General features: G+C 38.2%; 1 protein-coding gene across 6 annotated transcripts in view; it reads left to right on the top strand.

Moving 5' to 3' along the window:
* LRRC4C (leucine rich repeat containing 4C) overlaps positions 1 to 16,482 on the top strand; it is a 1,155,661-nt gene that overhangs the window by 658,895 nt on the left and 480,284 nt on the right. For all 6 annotated transcript variants that reach the window (XR_005373312.1, XM_038562992.1, XM_038562989.1 and 3 more), the window contains one exon: positions 15,982 to 16,126. The gene's annotated coding sequence lies outside the window, so the exon portion shown is untranslated. The remainder of the gene's footprint in view (positions 1 to 15,981; positions 16,127 to 16,482) is intronic.

The following is a 16,482-nucleotide window of genomic DNA, read 5'->3' on the forward strand; positions in this document are numbered from 1 at the left end:
AGAGAGACCGCATACATGCACTAGGTGGGGGGCAGGGAGAAGGGGCCAAGGAGAGAGAATTTTAAGTACGTGGGGTTCAATTTCACTACCTGGAGATCATGACTTGAGCCAAAATCAAGAGTCAGAGGTTTAACTGACTGAGCCACCCACGTGCCTCAAGGACAAACTTTCAGGTGGGTGTTCTCACCTTTTCACACTGGATTTTCACCCACTTGTTTCATTCGTTAGTGCTTCTCGCTTGACTTCTGGAGCCATTTGTGGTTGAGACTCTCTTCCAGGATCATAAGTGCTTCTAAGACTTCATGGTTTCAGATACGACCATGCTTTGCCCACATTGTTCTTTCCCCCCAAACTCCACCTTCCACTCTATGTGTGTGCTTTCCTCAGTTAAAAAGAATTATGGACATGCAAAACAGGTTGTACTCCTCTTTTCTTCAATATTTTTGTTCACTGTTCCGAATAAGTATACTAATTCTATAATGTCATATTTGGGTATGATTTAGAACATGAGCTTTGAAGTAAAAATTCCTTGGATCTGAGAGACTAAATCTACTAATCTACAAGGACTGGACAACATAGGAAACTAGAAGTCTGACCCACATGCTGCAGCGACTAGACCAGAAAGCCAAACCCCAACCTCTAGCAATTGGCACCCAGTGTCCCTAATTTTTGCCCCCTCCTTCCAACTTAGGGCCAAGCCAATAAAGCCAACTATGCTCACCTGACCCCTCAGGTAGGATACCCCATTGCTGGTTAGCTCACCTCAAGTTTTGCTGCACCAACAGTCTCTGATCAGAGAATACTTGGAACCTTCCCTCTTTCTCACATTGTTTTCCAACTCCCCTGCCTGCCTTTGAGTCTCTGCCAGTTGCAACTACAAGTGATGGGGGCTGACTCCTTGCTATAGCAAGTTCTGAATACATGGTCTTTGCTTATTCTCATTGGGGTGGTATTCATTTCTTTCCATGTTAAATTCCCTATTACTGCCACTTGTTATATAACCTCGTGCATGTTTCTTAGCCTCTGTAAGTCATAGCTTCCTCATTCTGAAATGGAGATGTTGGTGATACCTGCCACATAGAATCAAGTCAGTTAACACAAGAAACTAAATGGAAAATGCTAAAAGTGTCTGGTACATGGTAAGCCCATAATAGTGCTCAGTGTTTTTAATCTTTGTAATTATTTATTTTTAGACAAAAGGTTAAAAAAAAACACTAGAGAGAACAAAGGGCTTGTATGAAGTTCACAAAGAAATCTGAACTGGGTGTAGATTCTTCGTTGGGTTCAAGTCTAGTGTTCTTTCTCCTACTTTACACACTTCTACTTTGCATACAGAGCAGAATCAGCAAATGTTTTCTAAGTGAATGCATGAAAGAAAAAGTAAATGAGTGAGCAGCCTAAATTGTTACATCAGTTGCAAATACAGCTATGGAAAAGGGGAGGAAATCATTCAATCAACCAAAAAAATGCATGTGTCTGGAACCAAACCACGTAAAATCTTGTAAGGGGGTAAAATAATTTTAGAGCTGGAAAGTATATTAGAGATCATTTAGTTCTGTGCTTTTCAAACTTTTTCAAACACCAAAATCATAGAAATTCAAAATGGAAAAGGTTTTACAGAAATATCTAAATATCTAAACTCTAGACATAGGTCTTCTATGGTTATACATGAAAGATGGAGAGACATTTTCATTTTTTTCTTGAACTTGATTCTTCCTATAAATACTGTTTGTGGATAATCTACTAGTGTCAATCATTGATTTTCAGGAAATGGATAAATCATGACCCAAAATAAGAAGCTGCTGAAATGCTTTTAATGCGTTTTAGTTTGTATTCCCTCAAAAGCAAACCATGAGACATAGATTTTGGAGAAGTAATTTATTTGAGAGACAATCCTGAGGAATACATGAGGTAGCAGGAAGTGAGATAGGGAATGGAGGAGACCCAATAAAAAGATGTATTGATAAGTGAATTACTATTATGGGCAACTGGTACTCAACTAACCCAGTAGAGAGACAGTAAGGAATCGTCTACAGAATTATTCCCATGAGGTGTGAGGCTGAGGTTTCATCTGTCTTGAATCAAAGGATCAAGGGTTAGGATCAGGTGTTAGGATCAGGGGCTAGGATCAGGACGGACTAGCATTTGCCATCCGAAGTCTTAGCTTGAGAAAGGCCTGGTTAAAATATTAGTTTTAGCTTTGTATCTTTATCAAATTAGTAGGATCATAAAAGGCAATGATAAACTGAAGAAAACATAAATATTACAAAGGATTTTATTTTTCAAGCATAAATAATGCATAAGGAAAGAGCTAAAAAATAAAAAAGGCCTGATAGCAAAATGGGTTGTAGTGATGAATACTAACTCATAAATGATAGACTAGAAATGATAGAAACATGGGGAAGTCTCTGTTCATTATTCCATTAATCTAAGGAGGTTTTTTAAACGTGAGATCTTGATTTTTTACATCAGCTGCCAAGGGTGCCGTGCAAGGGGACTCGCATACGCTGCTGATGGAGACCAGCTTTCAGAGGCAATTTGGTGTCTGTGTCAAAGGCTTGAAAGTTCTTCATTCCCTTTGCTTCAGTGATTCCACTTTCTGAAAATACAACCTCGGGAAAAATGCAGGTGGGGGGGGAATCCACAATTTCCATGAAGCATATGGAGTAGTTTAAAACAGTAAATACTCTACGTGGACGATATCATGCAGATAACTAAGTACAGTATAGACCCATACGAAATCTATCATGTAAGCCCTCTGCAAGGGCTTTTCAGGAGCAGGGTGTGTTAGCCTTATTCATCTGAAAGCAGCAAAGAATCATATGAAACACATAAAACCTATAATAGGAGGACTTGGCCGCACTGCTTCCTGTCTTAAGTACTTTTATATGTATTAACTTGCTTAATCTTCTCCAGGGCCCAATGATGGACTATTCTGACCAACCCCATTTTATAGATGAATAAAAATGAGACCAGTAGGCCCGTCAGGTATATTGTCCAAAATTACACAGCCAGAAATGATGGAATGGGGATTCAGACCCAGACTAAGTGGATGCAAAAACTGCAAGACTCTCAACGGGTCCTTTACTACATTTTGCAGGAGGCTCCAAAAAGGATAAACTGAATTTGGGATACTGCTAGGCCCCGGGCAGCAGAAAGGCTGTGTCACCCTAGTGCATGCTCATGGGCTCTCCCTCCTTCTCTCTCTCCGCCTCCTCTTACTCCCCCCTTCCCTTTCTCCATCTCCTCTGGGCTCCTGGGGCACAGCCCTCTCTGCCAGGAGGTACCAGAGGGCACCAGGAATCAAATGCGCAACACAATTCTTGATAGGTACGCACTCTGCTTCAGTTCGTGCCCAGCCCCGATGAAAGCCAATCAGGAGCTCCCTGACCTAATCACAACCACCTAGAGAAGTCACGTTTGTCATTAGCGATGCTACGTGCGTATCATATTTGTTGCTATGAATGACGATTACTCTAAGATCTTATGTTTGCGAGGTTTTACACACTCCTGTTTCCTCATGTGATCATTAAGATGACCTTGTTTCAAATTGAACACCAATAAAAAATAAATTTATGTATAAAAAATAAGATGACCTTGTGAAGCATGTAAAGCAGACACTGAAATCCCTCTCTTATTTCCTTAACATTTTTATTTAAATGCACGTCAGCAGGTGCTTTCCAGACCACAAGCAGGCCCTTGCTTAGTGCAGCTAGTGAAGCCTGCTCTTGGGCCAAGGTTTCTTGACTTTGGTGCCACTGATGTTTTGTGCTGTGAAGTATGTCCTCCTCTGCATTCAAGGATCTTCAGCAAAATCCTTGGCCTCAACTCACTAGATACCTACAGAACTGCCCACCACACGCCCATCACAATGACTAAAATTATTTCTAGGAACTGCCTAGCGTCCCCTGCTGATGCCCACTGGTGTAGGCAAGTGCCTTCACTTTACCAATGAGGAATCTAAACCCCAAAGAGTGAACTTTAATTGCCCAGTTAGCTAAATTCAAGAGAGACGAAGGCCTAGAACACAGGTTTCTGCTATTTCTAATCCAGGGCTCTTTTTAGATTTTGAACTAGGGGGGGAGGGAGCTCAGAATTTACCAGAATGATACCATCATCCTCTACTTTGACTGGAGTAGCTGTAGGCAAAAGTATCTAGAACAAAAGGCTTTTGTTCATTTTCTTATTTCTACCTCTATGAAGAAGGTGCTATAACCTCTACCACATCACAGCCGTGAAAACTTTGGAGTTCTGGGCCAGCTGGGTTGCAAGGTTTAATCTCTTCTGTTTAATTGGTTCCTTATGGAAACACTTGGAAATCATCGTGGTTCTTTCGGCGTGAACCTATAAATTAAGTCTTCCTGCAAATGAACTTAACCCATATGTATCTGCCCGGTGTGCATTGACCTCTGTAACCTTCTGTGTCGTCTCTTGTAAAAAGCTGTCCGTGCATTCCCCTCCCCTGAGCTCCCTCTGGAGATGAGGGGGGGGGGTGGGTTTCCATGTGGACGTAACATCCATCCCGTGGCTATTGCAACTGGAGCGCTCAGTCATCTCTCATACTCTCCTATTCTTGACTGACTTCCCCTCTTGGATCGTGATACGTTTCAACATTTGATGCCTAATTCTTGCATTCTTAACTCAGGAGATGTTTTGGGAATGAATGGATCAATGGATAAGTGATGAAAAGCACCCAGATGGGGTGTTACATGCAACGGATGAAAAACTGAACTCTACCTCTGAAACTAATAGATACGCTATAGGTTAATCAATTGAATATAAATAATATATATATATATATTTTTTTGTTTAAAGCAGCCAGATGACTACCAGGAAGATCATTATAAAAGGAAAAATGTGTTTTTTTTTTTTTCATATTCTCTAGAAGTTTACTGTGTTCCTTACCTAATCTTGACTTCTCAGGCAACGTTAACAGGAAAGTTTGAAACATTCCTATCAAATCAACTACTTTTGCAAATGTCCTGGGCAGGTGTTGAGTCCCATCCTAAATGCAATGGAAGCAGGTCTGTGTGATACCATCTAAACTTAGCAGTATCTCATTTTACCTTTTGCTCTGAGCTTTAAAAGCCTGATCCTGGGGTAATGAATTTGTAATGCAGCTCGGGAAAAACTGTTGCTGAATAACTGACAAAAGTAATTACAATTCCTTTAATAAACCCCATTCTCTCCATTGCCAGGCATTATTATGGAGCAATAATGATTACAATATTCTCAGGAAAAAAAAATCTGTAAAGCAGGACTATGCTTATTTAAATATTGTTTATCCAGGTATTTATTATAATAAGATAATGATCTTACTGTGAATTAGCTATCAAGTGAGATGTTCTGGCTGTTTGTAAAGTTTAATTCTATACTAAAAAATAATCTTGGGATGTAGTCACTGTAACAGCTAATGAATAAATATGAAGCTTATTTTCAAGCCATTCACACATTAGGAAATTTAGGTTTTAGCCCTCATTATTTTATCACATTCAATATAAAATTATAGACAGGCTTTGTCTCGATAAGTGAAATAATTTGCATGCATCAATCACAGCAAGAAAGACAAGGTTTAACATTCCTCATAGATTAATACTGATGTGTAATTTGAGTTTTAGCTTGAAAGGGCGAAGAGGTATTTCTTCAGTACAATTAGCATAGATCTCATTGCTTGAATGGCAATGTGTATTAATCAAACAGTATTTATTAAGCAATAATATTTACTTAGCACCGAGCTGAATGTTGGAAGATAAGAACCTGTAAATAATTTTAAAATATGATCACGACCATCAGAAATACAGCATACTCTTATTGAAAAGACGATATATAGGCATAATGTGTTAACTGATATTTTTATTTGAACTTGAACATTGCTTGAGTCTAAGAGTTAGAATTCAAGAAGGGCTCTGGTGCAGTGGCTGAGGAGCTCTGGACTGAATACCAGCTCCCTCTTTACCAGGGATGGACATGCCAGCTAAGACATATTATTACATGCAGGCTCTAGCCCAGTGGTTCTCAAACTGCTGCCTATCAGAGTTACGTTAGGTAGATTTAAAAAACCCCAAAGCCCAGGCATCAGGACTCTTTAAAAAAAAACAAAAAAAAAAAAACAAAAAAAAACTTAGGTTTCAGTGTGATTTCAGGGAGCACCCCTGGTTGTGAATGATTAACCTAGTTGGCTAGTTCTCCGACTTTAACCTGAATGTCTGTCACTTGTCTTCTTCATTATGGAAAGTGCAGGTTCTCATCCAGGAGGCTGGATGTGGGAGCTGGAATTCTGTGTTTCCCACTGGCTGGGGGGCGGGGGGGGGGGTGGTGTTTGCAGAGGGAGATTACCGGTGCCCAGGCCACACGCTCTGTGGGAAAGTGCTAGCCCACTACTTTGTTATCTTTAAACAGTGATACCTCTTGGAGGGTTTATATAAAGGCTAGGCATCAGGCACCGTGCAAATCAAATGGCGCAGGTACCTTCTAACATCGGTGGTTATCATATTGATTTCAACTCAACTTCCCCCAAACTATTCACATCACTAAGGAGAGTCCTCTGTTTCTAGGATGCATATATCTGATTAAAAAAACAAAACAAAACAAAACAAAACAAAAATTTTTAAATTCCTTTTTTTTTTTCCCTAAGTAGGCAAAGTCTAGTTATTGTTATGAGACCTGAAGCTTATGCAACCCCTACAGCCCATCCTCATTTTTCCTTGGCTCCATAGTGGAATCACATGGAAGGATTTTACAACACTTCCAATGCTTGGGCCGCCCCCAGACAGGTTAATCAGTGTCTCTAGTGGTGGTGGGATGGGGGTGTGGTTCACTGCAAGAGTATTGTTGAGCAACACAGCTCACCTAATTTTCTGCATTCCATTTACTTGACCTTTTATTCAATTAGCATGCCTTGAGCTTCTAAGACATGCCAGCATTGTCCTGGATGGTTGGGCGGATACAAAGAGTGATAAAAAGCAAAGTATTAAGATCTTGGTACCAATAATCGCTTTACTGTCTTTACAATAAATCTGTGGGGTAGATATTGTCGTTATTACATCATATGATGACCCAGTTCTCTAGGAAGTTAGAATATATCATAAGATAGAATAAAGAAGGCTGTAAAAAGAGTTGCGGGACATAGATGTAGTTTTATTTTTGGAATGTGTTCTTCACAATTCCTCACCTTGGATTTTTTTTTTTTTTATGACTATTGGGTTAATCAACTCAAGTATTGTCTAAAATCCTAAGGTCGAGGACCACATTTTATGGTTATTTTTTACCCTAGGGCCTAGCACAAGATTGAAAACAAAGTGTGGGGCAGCCCGGGTGGCTCAGTGGTTTAGCACTGCCTTTGGCCCAGGGCATGATCCTGGGGTCCCGGGATCGAGTCCCACATCGGGCTCCCTGCATGGAGCCTGCTTCTCCCTCTGCCTGTGTCTCCACCTCTCTCTCTTTCTGGGTCTCTCATGAATAAATAAATAAAATCTTTAAACAAAAAAAAAAAAAAAAAAAAAGAAAGTGTGTTTTCTCTTTGTTTTTCTTTCTCTCTGTGAAGATAGATATATGTACATACATACACACATACATATATGTACACAATTTTATATATTTAGACTTTTATTTTAGTTTTTTTTTTCCCAATATTCTCTGCACTCCTTAATCTGGGTATGTATGCCCCTCATCAGTTGTGGGGAAATGTATTCATTCACTCTTTATATGTTACTCCCCGAACCCTCCCTACAGCCCAATTTATAAACTCCTTTGAGGCATATGTTGGTTCTTCTCATTGCAAATTCTGAGTTTCTTAACTTTTCTTCTAGTATGTTTCATGCATTTACCTTTTGGGGATGGATTGTAAATTACTTCATCAGTGGCATCTTTACTTCATGAGCATTACTTTCCGTGGCATCTAATTAAAAATATAATGCGTCATTAAGGATTTCTTTCTTTTTTTTTAATTTCTAGGTTTTTTTTTTTAATCCTAGTAGTTCTGTTTGGTTATTTTTCAACTTTTCCTGTTCCAAGTATCTGATTCCTTTTTATGTTTTTATTAAATTATTTTATGTCTGTAAGATTTACAATAGTCTTTATTCAGTTATTTCCTCAGTTTTAAAATATTTTTGTTTTTATTCCACCTGTGTACTATGTCTGCTAAATATTCATTCATGATGAGAATACTGTATAAGTGTTTTTGAAATACTGAGCTTATTTCTACTGTATCTATGGAGATCATTCCAGTGTGGTTTTGCCAATGCTTATAATAAGAGCTGTATCAGCAATATCATTAGACTTGGCAAAGATTTATGCTAATTTTGCATTGTAAGGCCAATGATACATTTAAACTCACTATACAGAACATCAAGACTAATAATTCAGCAGAGTCTCTTCTTGCCTCTCCCAAATTTCTGTTATGACATGTTTTCTTACTGGTTTTCTGTACTACAGGTAGATCTTTCTTTCTTTCTTTCTTTCTTTCTTTCTTTCTTTCTTTCTTTCTTTCTTTCTTTCTTTTCTTTCTCCTTTCTTTCTTTCTTTCTTTCTTTCTTTCTTTCTTTCTTTCTTTCTTTCTTTCTTTCTTTCTTTCTTTCTTTCTTTCTTTTTTTTTGAATTCAGAGTGAAGCCCTTGTGGGTTGCAGCTGCATGCAGAGTCCCAAAACTGTCCCATGCAGAACCAAAACTTTTCTACTTTTTATTTTTATTTATTTTTTTTTAAATTTTTATTTATTTATTTATGATAGTCACAGAGAGAGAGAGAGAGAGAGGCAGAGACACAGGCAGAGGGAGAAGCAGGCTCCATGCACCGGGAGCCTGATGTGGGATTCGATCCCGGGTCTCCAGGATCGCGCCCTGGGCCAAAGGCAGGCGCCAAACCGCTGCGCCACCCAGGGATCCCTACTTTTTATATATAAGCCTCAATACACATCTGCTTACTTTCTTTACCTCAAAACCTCTATACTTATCTGGAACAGCTGTAACATTACTACACATAAATTATTTCTCTGTGATTAATTTATTTTTTGTTTTATGGTATCTGAGAATTTTTTTTTCTTGTGTCAATTATTCATTTTCAAATGACAGTATTTTATCCAGCTTTCCCAAATATTTGTAGTAGAATTTTCAAATGTTTTTCAGCCATTTTGCCAAATATAAAGCCATCTCTGTTAAGTAATTAGTATAACCTTTACAAATAATACTGTAAAGTGTTTTAGGCAATAGTCCTTGTTTTCTATACTTAAAAAAAAAAACAAAAAAAAAACAAAACATGAAACCAAGAGGCACAACAAAACAACGTAATAAAAAGAATCTTTAAATAATAGGACTGTTCTTTCAATATTTTGATGGCACATGTGTGTTGGGGGAGGGGTGTAGAATGCAAAGGTAATGCCCAGTCTACCTATACCTTTGTTATCCAGTGCTTTCTAGCACAAGGACAGTTTTGCCCTAATTTTACCCCATTGCATCAGCTTTTGATTCTTTCCTGCATGGGAGTAGCATGAGACAATGGGAAGAAGAGGAAGAACATGGCTAGAATGGGCTTCCTTGAATTATCTTTCTATATGTCACCTATATTGCTATGTTCTTGGCCAGTGTCGTTTTTCACGTTGAGTTCAGCCGTCCTCTATTTCCCAAATTTCACACAATTCCATCAGTTTTCTTCACTCTTACATAGTATTCTAAACCTTTAGATGCAAAGAACAGCCAATAAACCAGCTAGTTCCCCATTCAGTTTAGAATATCTGAAATATTTGTTGATCACTCAATTATCAGAAGATAGATTGGTGACTTTATCAGCAGTTAGTCATGAAGGAGTATATAAACCAGGATACCGTTAGGTAAAAGATGTTACATGATGGGTAACTATTCCTTAATGCCTATGCTATTGGTGTGAGGCACCTCACAAGAACCACATTTGACAAAAACTTATGAGGTAATGTTTCCATGGAAGATATTCATTCACTTATCCGTTTAGTAAGTATTTATTCAGTAATTTAGTCTGTGTCCAGTGATGCCATATGGAGGTGCTTTTAGGCTCAATTTTCAATTTTGTTTATCCTTTCCCTATTCTTTGAGCTAGATGATTAGGTTACTCTAAAACTTATACAAAATCCCATGCAAATAAGTCTTTACAGCCTGCCATTCTGCGTGACTGCAAGTCCAAATGGAATGAGAAGCACTGTATTACATGTGCCCTTCACTGTGTAAGTTATTGGGTTACAGTGAAGCAAAACAGGTAGGGCCCTTTTACAAGAAGAGTCTCATATACTGAGGCAGATAGTTATCAGAGGGATCATTAATAACATTTGTGACTTATTTGTTTTCTTTTCTTTTGAAAGTATACACCCCCAGGGCTTATATCCAACCTGCATTTATGTTCTCTTGACTGATTGTTTTGAATGATGTCGATTCTGATGGGACCGGTGTCTATTTTGATTTGTCAGCGCTCATGCTCTGCTGGCTATTAAATGATTTCATTATCTCCTCTGGTAGACTGCTCTGAGAGCTCAGGGAGGCATCACTTGAGGTTTCCAGCAGTTGTTTCTTGTCTACCCCTCCTTATTCAACAGAAGAATGTGGACGATTTTCCGTAGATATGTATTTCAGTGCCTAGATTGTATTAGACCTATGGGGTCCAGTACTGTGGCCACAAGGCCCTTGTGGCTATTGAATGCTTGAAATGCAGCTTCTTCAAATTAAGATGTGCTGCAAGTGTAAACTGCATATTTTATTTTTATTTATTTTTTTTACTATTTTCAAAGACTCTAGAATTTAACATATCTCATTAATTATTTTATATTGACTGAATGCTAAAATGATACTATTCTAGGTATGTTGGGTTAAGTAAGATATATAGCTAAAATGGATTACAACTATTTTTTTTACCCTTTTCCAATGTGGCTATAAGAAATTTTAAAATTACACATGTGCCTTATATCACGTCTATTTCAAAGTATGGTTTTAGAATTTAGATTTAATAAAAAGCAATTATATATAAATGCCCCCATTTTTGTAGCTTACCAAATGAGGTCTGGTAATAGGAAATGAGTTACCCAAGGACACAGAATGGAACAGTATTGGAATTACGCTTGTGTTCCATACTTAACACTGCCTTTAAAGTTAGCCCTTACGGTCTTCAAAGGAAACATATTAGTATAAAAATTGTTTTGAAGATATGAAACCCTATCTCTTGAACATTGATCATAAAATGTTTTATATGAAAGAACACTGGAATTGTACATGTTTTTCTGCTTCTTACTATTTTCTCTTACCCTAGGTTTCAGGAAATAGAACTAGCTAGCTAACAAAAACCCTTTTTGATTTCTTATGAAAAAGCAAAATTTGGATACTTAATAATTGTATAGTTATTGAGTTGTATAATTGAAAGGAACCAGATAGTCAAATAACCAAAACTGCAGATAACCTCAAATTCAGTTGTTTTGGGAAGATGAGAGGAGAGCGTTTTCTTTCATGATTATTTGTTATATATTTATAATTTAAATGAAATTGTATATTCTAGGCCCATATTCATTCACCACTAAGTCCGTGGACTATAGGCATGATCAGTGCTAATTAATATACAATTTATGAAAAATAGTAGAATATGATACGTAAATAATACTGTTGGCATACTTTGTTTATAATATACTTATTTGAATGAAGTGAGATAGAATATATATATTTAAAACCTTTTAAAATTGTTGTGGAGTTCATAGATGAGAAGGAAATAATCCTTCAGAAACACCTCAGAAGGTTATTTACATTTGCAAAGTACCATGTGAGGAATTGTACTCATCTGGGATTAGCCAAACCTCCCTCACCCCTCAAGACAATGATTTGTATCTCATGATGTGATTTTTTTTGTTCCCCCATAAAGAAAGGTACACACTGGCGGTACTCTTTACATCTGCTCTGGCAGCTCCATGATGACATCAGAGACCAGGCTACTTCCAACTCCATTTCGCTATTCCTGGGTTGTGGGCCTTATCTTCATGATGTAAAATAAGAGGTGAAACTCCAGATATCAAGGCTGTGCCTCAGAAAACTGTCTGGTCAAAGCATAAAGAAGTGTGTCAGTGCTTCCTTTAAAGAGATGTTTTTTGAAATCCCAAAAGACAACTTCATTTATAGCTCATGGACCTGAACTCAGTCATGTGGACACATTTCCATGCACAAAGGCTGGAAAACGTGTGTTCCTACCCCCAACTCTCCCTTAACTGAGCAACAAAATACTTCTAAAGTTTGCTGGTTTTGTTATTAAAGGATATGAGAAAATAGATTCTGGGGCCAGCCACAAATAGACCATACTATGATTATGGTCTACACATTTGCTTCCCAGGTATTTATGCCTACCCTTCCTCCTTAAACCTCAAAAATTTATCTGTTTACTGAATTCACACATCATCATAGAAATCTGAGTGATGGGCAGTCCTTTCCTATAGGTTCAGATACATATTATGTGATCTGAAGACCGATATATTAAACATGTCAGTTATTGGATGTTAAAAGTAAAGAAGGTAGAACACTAAAACTCTCTTTTCAGAAAGGGAGAGAATTGTAACTCGAGGGTAATCATGGGTGGATCACAACCATCAAATCTGCTGGACAGAAATAATGAAAGCTCTTTGTTCTGGTTCTGGCTCCAGAAGGTCTTCATTATCCATTAATTTCCATATCCATATTTTAGGGGAAGAATTAGAAAATAAACCCTTCTTCAGGAGCTATACCTTTTGGTATGAGATTGAGAAAACAGAAAATGTTTTTAGGATTATGTCATAGGCTTGATATTATTTTGGTAATCCCCCCCAAATGTGTTAATTATCTGTACCATCAGCTCATAGCCCATCCTGTGTATGATAAATCAATCATACCCAACAATTTTCTGTAAGGTGTATTCAGCCAAAATTGGTCAAGATCATCAGAGTCTGGAAACCATGTGAAACTGGTGGCAAATTGAATGAATGTAGCCAAGAGAAAGGTTGAGAAGAGGCCTGATCATCATCTTGTAATGCTGATATGCTGTCATGCAGCAAAGGGGACTATTTATTTTGTGTTACCTCAGAAGGGAAAGCAATACCTAGTAGAAGTAAATTACAAGAAGGCAGGTATTGATGAAATTTGGAAGAAACAAAACAGAATAAAACAAAATGAACACTCTTTCCAATAGTTGGAGCTGCCCCACATCTGGAAGTCTCCCTCCGGAGGTTCCCTCATTAGTTTTTGGGACTCCTTGGAAGGAATTTCTAGTGAGGAAAGTTAAATTAGAGAATTTCCAGGGATCCATCCTATTCTACTTTCCATGTTTCTATGATTCTGTGAAACCAAAGACAAAAACTGGACAAGTTAATTCAGAAGAGGCATGAAGCAACTACTGAAACATATCAAACTGTCTCACAACCTGCCATAAAAGATTTATGCTATTCCCCTAAGAGCAGGCAAAAGATGAAGACGGTTCAATCTTCCATCTTCCAGTTGGCCCATTTGATCGACTGGAATCCCTGACACAAGTTTTTGTGGTCATTTGACCCACTTTGAATTCCTGACACGAGGGAGTTGTCATAAAACAAAAGGTCTCTATAAGTTACATTTTGTTCTCTAGGAAACACCTTCTGTTTCATGGGAAATGTGTTCATTTCTTGGTAAGTGTGTTTAGTGAGTCATGGGATTTGTCTTTGTGAGAATGGGGAGGGCAATTGTTTTCAGTGACCTCTAAATCCATGTGACTATATTTTAAAGTTGTCTTTTTCTATTGCTTTGACTGTTCACATGAACAGTGTTTGACTTTTCTGTCTGCACTTGTCTTCAAGTTCAGAGATGTGGACCGAGTTCTTTAGTAAGGGTATATTGCTATAGAAATTTTTAGGTGAGGGGCACCTGGGCGGCTGAGTCAGTTAAGCATCTGCCTTCAGCTCAGGTCATGATCTCGGGGTCCTGGATTTGAGCCCCAGGTCAGGCTCCCTGCTCAATGGGGAGTCAGCTTCCCCCTCTTCCTCTGCCCTTCCCCCAATTCACATGCTCTCTTGCTCTCTTTCTCTCACAGAAATCTGGAAAAAAATAGAAATTTAAGGTGAAAAAATTACATTTTTCAACAAGGTATATGGAACATTCAAAAAGTGCATGAATATATCGAAGCAAGGAGAAAAGCATTTGCCTATTCAGTAATTATTCACTGAGTTATTACATACCTACTTTGTGTCAGATGCTGAACTTGGCATGAAAGACAATGTGGTGATCAAGTCAGACACAGCCTGTCTTTGAGGTACATGCAGCCCATCAGCTGGGGAGTAACATAAATTGTGAAACTGTTAAAATAGGGGAAGACATTGGCTCTATGGAGGTTGCAGACAGGGAAACTAATGTAGACCTAGTAAATCAGAAATTGATGATATATTGGCTCAGAAGTGTGAGTGACGAGAGAGAAGAGTGAGAAACTGGGTGTAGCCGGTTTCCCAAATACTCTACTGTATTTGTCCTAACTTAACACAGTGACCAGGGCAGAACTTTTCTGGGGAAACCCAAAAGTCCTATATTTTTAAAGACTTTAAGGAAAAACCAACAAGCACATTATAAAAACATAATTGGGTACAATAAGTGGTTATTTCAAATGAGAGAAATCATCACAAGCAAATTCTGAAATTTTAGAAATTTAGAATCTTTTCTTCTGAATTCTTTTGTAGGCCGTTTTCCAGAAATGCTTATGTAGATATGCTTCTGTAAGCAACCTGGCTTTCCCTCCCCACCCCGAATACTCTAGGACTGGCAGGCTGCTGTGCAAGGGTGGGGGTGGGGGGATCTTGTAGCTTCATTAAATACAAAGTAAACCCACCTTACCAGCCACTCTAGTTTAGAAGCAACAGAAGATAGCAGGCTTGTTTTGCATGTTATGACTTTTGGAAATTTACTGTGAATTTTGGTAAAAATCATAACTCAGTTACTCAAGTGATTTTGATGCACTAGCGTTTGGATTCTTGTTCTGGCATGATTAGCTGTGTAAGGTTAGGCACGTGAATTATACTCATTGAGCCTCAGTTTTATCATCTACGAAACAGATAATAGTGATACCCATCATTTAGAATTAAGTGGGTAAAAATCAAATAACTATCATAATCACCATCATCTTTGTCTTTTTAAATACTTGTAGCACTGAAGTTCATGGAGAACAAGATTTGCAAATACTAAGCTATAAGTAAGCAAAGGTGTACAGAATTAAAAAAAAAAAAAAAACTAGTGTTATCATCACCTCTAACTTTAGGTAAACTTCGTAGTTAACAAAGCATTTCCATGTTTACTGTGCCAACTGATCTCACCAGATTCTTCCAGGATGGCTCACACCTGGGATCCTTCAGTGTTTGCTGTCTGCATCTGTTCTGGTTGGACAATGTACTTGACATTCTAGTAGCTGGATATTTTGAATACTACTCTTCAGAATAACATAATTAGGCTTCACTGTTACGCTAATCTTTTGGGTGTGAAGACTGAAACTGAAAAGAACTGACTTGCACAAAGACTCACGGGGAGATGGGTTACCTTGACTAGAAAAGGACTGCCCAGCTCCAACCCTGGTGCTTTTTCCACGATATCAAAACTTAGTAGCTCTTTTGACATTAACCCAACCTTAGATCTTCTTGGAATTAATAATAAAGGCAAACCAGTTAGGTAGAGCTAATTTCACAGATATCCTAAAAGGCAGTACTTACACTTACATTGCTTTCCTTCTAGTAGAGGGATCACCGATGAGCTCGGAGCTGTTGCTGGATTTAAGAGCATTAGAAGTATTGCATTCTGGTTTATGTGACATTTGGGGATGTGCTGGGGCAAAGCTTACAGAGGCCTGGGTGATGACAGAGTTAAAGTACCTGGTAAAGCAAAGAGGGAAGAACCCATCCGCTTGCATTTAAGAAAGCTCTAGTTGATGAACATACAATTAATGCAATGAGTCCGTAACCAGTATTGCTGTCTTGGTCATTATCATTAATTCCTTTCCTTGCAATCTTTCAGCCACTATCTATGATATGCATCAGTGGATTTCAAACTGTGCAGTGAGGAGCTAAAGTGTTTCCTTCAGAGCTCCTTCAATCACTTCAGCGGAGGAAAGAGTTGAAGGGACTGGCACGGTGTCTGGCATCTTTCATAACTGATAGTGGTAGGTGCATATTTATTTCCATTATATGTTGAACTTGTGCTTAAATTGTCCTTTGTAAGAGGGTTGCTTACCTTAGAAGTAAGTTTGGAAACTGCTGTACAGGACACAGGACCAGAATCTAGGTAGAAGACCCACTCCACCACTTTTTAACTCTGATGTTGGGTAAGTTACCTTCACAACTCTGAAATTCAGGAAAAACTGATTTGGGGGGAGGGAGAGAGGAAGATTACCTTCTCCCGGGTAGTTGATAAGTCAGTGAAATCATATGTGTGTTGTGGTAGTTTAATCTGTAGGATAAGACATCAGTTTTCTTTATTACTATTAAAATCTCATCTGTGGTACATTTGGTGGCCAGT

Source organism: Canis lupus, chromosome 18 (assembly GCF_011100685.1).
Source record: "Canis lupus familiaris isolate Mischka breed German Shepherd chromosome 18, alternate assembly UU_Cfam_GSD_1.0, whole genome shotgun sequence".
NCBI classification, from domain to species: domain Eukaryota; kingdom Metazoa; phylum Chordata; class Mammalia; order Carnivora; family Canidae; genus Canis; species Canis lupus.